Here is a 6,447-nt window from a genome sequence, read left to right as displayed (position 1 = left end):
TGTTTACTGTGGAATTATTCATAATGTCCAAAAAAGCCAAAACCAAAACAAGACCCACCACCACCACGACAGCTGGAAATAAAGCAAAAGTCCCACGGCCAGGAAATATTCCAGAGCCATTAAGAGATTTAGAAGGATTTCCCTGAGGGACTTTAACCTGGAGTGAGAAAAATTAGGAACGGAGCTGGGTGCTAATCTCCCATTTTTGCAAAGCAGCCCCGTGCCTGCGGATAGGTGTGTATTTCAAAACAGATCTGTGAGCCTCAGGGAGAAGGAAGGCTGCCCAGCAGGGTTGCTTGGGTAAGGCTGCAGGAGAAGAAAGGGGGTGGGGAGAAGGGAAAGGAGGAGAAAAAGAGATCTCAGGACGGCACTGAACAGATCTCCAGCACTTGGCGCTCAGCACGTCTGCTCTAATCCCATTTATGGAGGGTGATCTCCGAATGGGTGTGTCTGTGTCTATAGGAGAACACAATTATGATACTGACTTGCCTACTGTGAAGTGGGGGACAAGTTCGGTGGATCTGGTTATTTGATTGTATTAATACCAGTGAGCAAACGTCCTCTGTTTGTCCGCGGGGTTTAGTGTGAGCAAGGGGAACGCTGTGGAAGGAAAGGTGTTGGCACTTTTAACCCTGCAGAGGAGACAGACCGGAGAAGGAGGTGTAAGAGGGAGATGTCCGATCTGGTGCCCTCACAAGAAGAGAGACCCAAACACCGACATCTTTGTATTGTGTTGTTTTACTTGTGACCACAAACGTACATTGGTTTGGAAAAGGAAAAGCAAACGAGTGAGCCAAGGAAACACTTGCGCACATTGCTTTTACCAATGTCAAGTGTCTGCTCTCTTTGGAGGGCCTCCTTGCAGTAGCTTTCAAGAACGTAAATGTACCCAGTGTGCCTATTCCTCAAGTCAGGAGTTCTGCCTCTCCCCGTGCGTTTGCCCAGGAGCACACCGCTTCCGGTCCTGAGAGCCGCTGCAGCATGACCTGCGGAAGCAAACGACGGGGAATGGCCTAGATGTTCATCGACAGGAGATGGATGAAGTCAGCCATGGTCTCTGCACGGGGGAACACTTAACAGCGAATAGGGAAAAAGTGAGACTGTTACGTCTTCTGGAGAGGGGGAGTGAGAAGAGGTTTCTGTGTGTTTCCTAAGGCGGCGCTGGGTGGCTTAAAATAACAGACATGCTTCCTCTCCGAGATGGGAGTCCGGAAGCGTGAGATCAAGGGCCGTGCTCCCTCTGAATGCTTGGGAACGGGGGTCCTTCCTGGCCTCCTCCTAGGTTCTGGTGGTTCCCCAAGTCTTTGGCATTTTTTTACTTGTAGCTGTGTCACTGTGCTTCTGTCTCTGTCTTCCTATGGCTTTCCTCGGTGTGCGTGTCTCTCTCCTCTGAGAAGGATGTCCACCCTTGGATTTAGGGCCCACCGTCATCCAGCATGACCTCATCTTAGTGATTACATCTGTAAAGACCCCATTTCCAAATGAGGTCACATTCTGAGGTTCCGGGTGGTTCGGAACTTTGGGGGCCACTCTTCAATACACTTTAAGCGCTGTGGTGTACTATGGTTGGATTAAAAAGGAAGAGGGAGAGAGAGAGATGCTTGCTTATGTTGGATACTCTGGAATGGGAGGAGAAAGTGGAGGTTGTGGAGACTGTTCGTTGGAGGGGCGCCTGTGTGGCTCCGTCGGTTAAGTGTCTTGCCTTCAGCTCAGGTCATAATCCCAGGGTCCTGGGATTGAGCCCCGCATAGGGTTCCCTGCTCATCGGGGAGTCTGCTTCTCCCTCTCCCTCTGCTTGTGCTCTCTCTCTCAGTCAAATAAATAAATACAATTAAAAAAAAATGCATACCTAGGAGATGTCTCTGGAAGAAAGGACGTGAGGTCCAGAAGTAGAACCGTGGCAGAGAAAAGACGGAAGAGGATTTTGGTTGGCGTTCCTTCAGTTCGTGTTTGGCTTTGCGGCCCACTGTGGGAAAGTCTGGGGATTGGGTGGGGAGGAAGGAAGCTAGGGGTTTCGTAGAACCCAAAGTTGCTCACCCCCTGTACCTCTCTGGTGAGGAGAGAGGGGCCTGACTGCCAGCCACTGGGCCACTGACTCAGCTAACAAATATTTCTCAAAGTTCTGGAACAACCCTTCTTGCCTAGGTTGGGTCCACTCATGAGGTCCACGGAGGTGTTTGTCCTCATTTGTTAGGAGGTGGGAAGGCCCCTTCGGGTTCCTGCTCCAGGAAGCCTGCCGCCCCCTTCCTAGTCTCCTGTCCTTTCTGTCCTGTCTGCTGAGGCACCTACTTTTCCCCCCCTCTTACCAGCCTGCTCTGTGGCCAGGGGCTCGCTGCTCCAGACTGGGGCTCAAAGCTTTTCATCTTTGTGTGCAAAGCTCCGGGCACGCGGGAGAGGCTCTGTTAACAGCTGTGTGCAAGACAGAATTTAGCCTTGTGGTGGAGACTCTATGACCTGTTTAAAAAGTTTCATGTTCTTGCAGAAGGAGGTAGGGACATGAGTGGGGCTCCTGGTGGAACCAAGCCAGTCCTGAGTCAGACCGGGCACATGTGAGTAAGGAGGAACGGATCTAGTGAGGGGGTTGGCGACTCTCCCCGGGCCCCAGACCTTCCCTTTCAGGGAAGTGACTCAGGGACAGGGGCTGCTTGTCTCATTCTTCCTTAGCTGTGACAGTGATGCATGTTAGCAGGAAAGATAGCCCCGCCCTTTGCCGCTCACCTCCCTGTGTCTCCTCGTGATAGGCGTAGCTGAGAATGCAGGGGGGCTTGTGTTGCAGCAGGGGAGAGAGATGGGAAGCTACAGTGAATGACCGTGTAATCACAGGCGCACTGTTGTTACAAGCACAGATCCACATTGCTTGTGGAAGGTGAAACAAAAACCGATCCAACCATGGGCCAGAATGGGCCACCTGTGCACGAGGGCCTGTGAAGGGCAGGGACACACTCCCACCGGCACCCTTGGAAGAGCGAGACTTGAACGAAACTCAACGAGTCTGAGGCCAAAGCTCTGCAGGAAAATGGGCCCTGAGCGACCAAGATGCTGTCCGGGCAGGGACCCCTGCAAACACTCCCATGACGCCTCCACCACTCGCGTTCTCCGAGCTCCGTCTTCAGATAAGGAAAGTGAGGTCTAGAGAAAGGAAATGATTTGCTCTCTGGGTCCCAAGTCAGGAAAGGGAGTCCGTAAGGAGAAGCCAAGGCTAGGTTTCCCAGCACTGGGCTCGGATCTGCCCAAGTCCCCAGAGTTTGTCCTCTGTGAGCCAAAACTCAGAAACAAAGCTGCTCTGTTCACCAAGAATGCCGTTTCCCCACATTATTCTCCACTAGGGACATTCCTGCATTGGTAAAGAAGGGACTGGTTCAGCCCACATCCTGACAGTTGATGGGCTGGGCAGGCTTTAAACTAGAATCTGAAAGTTGGAGACGGAGGAGGTTAGACAGAGTCCCAGACCTGAAGGCGTTCTCCGCTCAGAGATGAGAGACCAGATGCACAGGACACCGTGATGAGGGCCAAAGGACAAGGGGCCCCAGGGGTCTGGGGGCACCGAGGGGCAACCCCCTTGGAGAGGGGGACATCTGGAACAAGCAGAAGCCTGGCAGTCTTTTGTGGGTCAAGGGTGGCGTGTGAGAATCTGGGTGCAGGTGCGGCACGGAGGAGGGAGAAGCCGGGGGGGCTGGCGTGTGAAGACGGAAGGGCGCGCTGCTCAGGGAGTGGCAAGTCCAAGGGATCGCGGCCAGTCAGACCTCGTGGAGGGGGCCTTGCTGCAGAGGTGGGGGCCCGACCGTCCCCTGGCCATCCTAGGTCCATGGAGCAAAGCTTCATGAGGGTCTTGCTCTATGAGAGGGGAAGGCTCTCTGTCCTATGGGAGAAGGGTTATTCAAAACCTCTTTGAGGACAGACATCTCTTAATACATTGAGAAGAGCAGAGAGCCCTCATCTTTCCCCTCAAATGCAAGTGTCTACTTATATGCCATATTTTTGAGGGTTTTTTTTTTTACATTTTTTAAATTGTGGGAAAATATACACAACATAAAAATGACCAATGTAAGCATTTTTTTTAAAGATTTATTTATTTGTCAGAGAGAGAGAGAGCACACAAGCAGGGGGAGCAGCAGGCAGAGCAGGCAGAGGGAGAAGCAGGCTCCCCGCCGAGCAAGGAGCCCGATGCGGGACCCGATCCCAGGACTCCAGGATCATGACCTGAGCCAAAGGCAGTGGCCCAACCAACTGAGCCACCCAGGCGCCCCCCAATGTAAGCATTTTTAAAAAGTACACAACTCAGTAACATTAAGTACATTCACAGTGTTGTATAACCATCATCACTATCTATTTCCAGAACTTTCTCACCATCCCAAACAGAAACTCGACACCCCTTAAACAGTAACTCTCCCTTCCCAGCTCTCCCCAGCCCCTGGCAGTCAAAGCCCCTCTACTTTCGGTCTCTATGAGTTTGCCTGTTGCAGGGACCTTGATTTATATGCAGTGTTTAAAGAATTGCATATTGAGGTAAAATAAGGTGTGGGAGACTACGCGAAAGTGCACAATTGGCTAATTTTGAATATTGATGCCAGAACCCAATCAATGACCATATCAATCTGAATCATATGAACCATATGATTTTTGTCCCTATAGATTAGTTTGGGTTTTCTAGAGTTTTAAATAAATGGAGTTCTACCGCAGTAATCTTTCTCTGGGGGATGTCTGGTTCCTTTCGCTCAGTGTGACTGTTTTGAGCTTCACCATGTCGTCCATTCTTTCCGTTGTATTGGTCTATCATATTTTTTTAATCCATTCACCCACGAGTGTGTGTAGATTGTTTCCAGCTTTGGTGTTAGTAAATAGAAATCCAGTTCTATATCTGGGACCAAACCAAGATGGCGGTAGACTGGCCAGTGGATTTTGGCCAGCCTGCGCACCTCATGAGGGCGTCCCCTGGTACATGGGGCAGTGGCCCACCAGGTCCAGGGCGTGTGGGCAGTTTCCTCCCCTGTGAAATGAAGGTCATGATCTGTCTTTTCTGGGTGCTGTAGTCAGTGAGGCCATAGTGGCAAAGCACTTAAGTAAGACTCAAGCATCCAAGGCTGGGATTTGAATCCAGATGCTCCCCAGTCACTAGCTGTGTGTCCTTTGGCCAGTGGCTGAATCTCTCTGTTTTAGTCTCCTCATTTGTAAAACGGAGATCATGCTGCTGCGAGATGTGGGGGTAGCCACAATAACTCAGGGTCATGCAGGGGAGTGAGCAAGTGTCTATCAGGCAACTGGTGCAGGGCCTGGCACATTGAAAATGCTGCCTAAGGGCGCCTGGGTGGCTCAGTGGGTTAAGCCGCTGCCTTCGGCTCAGGTCATGATCTCGGGGTCCTGGGATCGAGTCCCACATCGGGCTCCCTGCTCAGCGGGGGCCTGCTTCCTTCCCTTCCCCTCTCTCTGCCTGCCTCTCTGCCTACTGTGATCTCTCTCTGTCAAATAAATAAATAAAATCTTTAAAAAAAAAAAAAAGAAAGAAAAAAAAAAGAAAATGCTGCCTAATCTCAGAGGTGACCAGAGTCATTGTAGCTGCAGTGGAGACTGTCCTGGAGCTTGAGCCACAGAGAGGGCCAGGAGCGGGAATGGGGCCTTGCAAGGAGACAGGAAATTATCCTGTGCTGGCTTACCTTTTCGGTGGTGTGTGTTTGAGCCATGTGCCTTCATGTCTGGCACAATCCTTGTGCCTCACTTGGGTACCCATGGGGAAAGGGGGGCTCAGAGCTAGAGCTAGAATTGGAACCCATGGTCATTTCGAGAGGTCTGAAAGGGGAAGGATCTCCGCAAGGTTGATGGTAACTCTGGTTCCAAATTGAGGGGTAGGCGCTGGGAGAGGGAGCTCGGGGAGGAGAGAGGAATCGGGCAGACAAGCAAAGTTGTGGTAGCTTCTCCCCTTCCCCAACCTGCCTGGTTTTCCTCCTCCTTCTTGGGGTGCGGAGTGTTCAGACTTCTCTGTGGGCATTTTGGCATCCTGCCAAATGTCCAATTCATTCATTCAGGAGTTATTCCTCAGATGTTACGGTCTCCCGTGTACAAAGCTGTGTGCTCTGGGGACACAGTGGTGAGACCAGAGCAAGGTTCCTTTCCAAGGAAAGATAGATAATGCAGAGTTAAGATAATGTCAGAGTGGCCACTGCTACACTGAAGTGCCACGGGGGTGTGGGACAGGGAATGACCTGGGATGGTCAGAGAAGGCCTTTCTGTGCAGGTGATATTTGAGTTGTCAAGAAGGAGCTCTGGGCAAAAAATATGGGCTGGAACCTATACGTAGAGGGAACAGGCAAAGTCCTTAGGGAGGAGCCAGTCTGAGGTGTGGCCACGACGGTGGGCGGAGCTAGGGGAGGGGTCACCTTGTTCCTTGCCGGGAAGTCAGGAAAGCAGTTAGGATTTATTCTAAGTGCAGATTCCGAGATTCTTCTGGAAATC

At 51.4% G+C, this 6,447-nt stretch overlaps 1 long non-coding RNA gene across 1 annotated transcript; it reads right to left on the bottom strand.

The window, feature by feature from the left end:
• Positions 1–638: 638 nt before the first annotated feature.
• LOC116579206 lies at positions 639–2,561 on the bottom strand. The gene is made up of 3 exons (XR_004281171.1): positions 2,307–2,561; positions 1,850–1,966; positions 639–986 (listed from the first exon to the last, which is right to left on the bottom strand). It is a non-coding gene; the product is annotated as an uncharacterized LOC116579206 (long non-coding RNA).
• Between the last annotated feature and the right edge of the window lie 3,886 nt (positions 2,562–6,447).

Source organism: Mustela erminea, chromosome 19 (assembly GCF_009829155.1).
Source record: "Mustela erminea isolate mMusErm1 chromosome 19, mMusErm1.Pri, whole genome shotgun sequence".
Taxonomy (NCBI): domain Eukaryota; kingdom Metazoa; phylum Chordata; class Mammalia; order Carnivora; family Mustelidae; genus Mustela; species Mustela erminea.
This window is presented reverse-complemented; position numbering and strand designations above follow the sequence as displayed.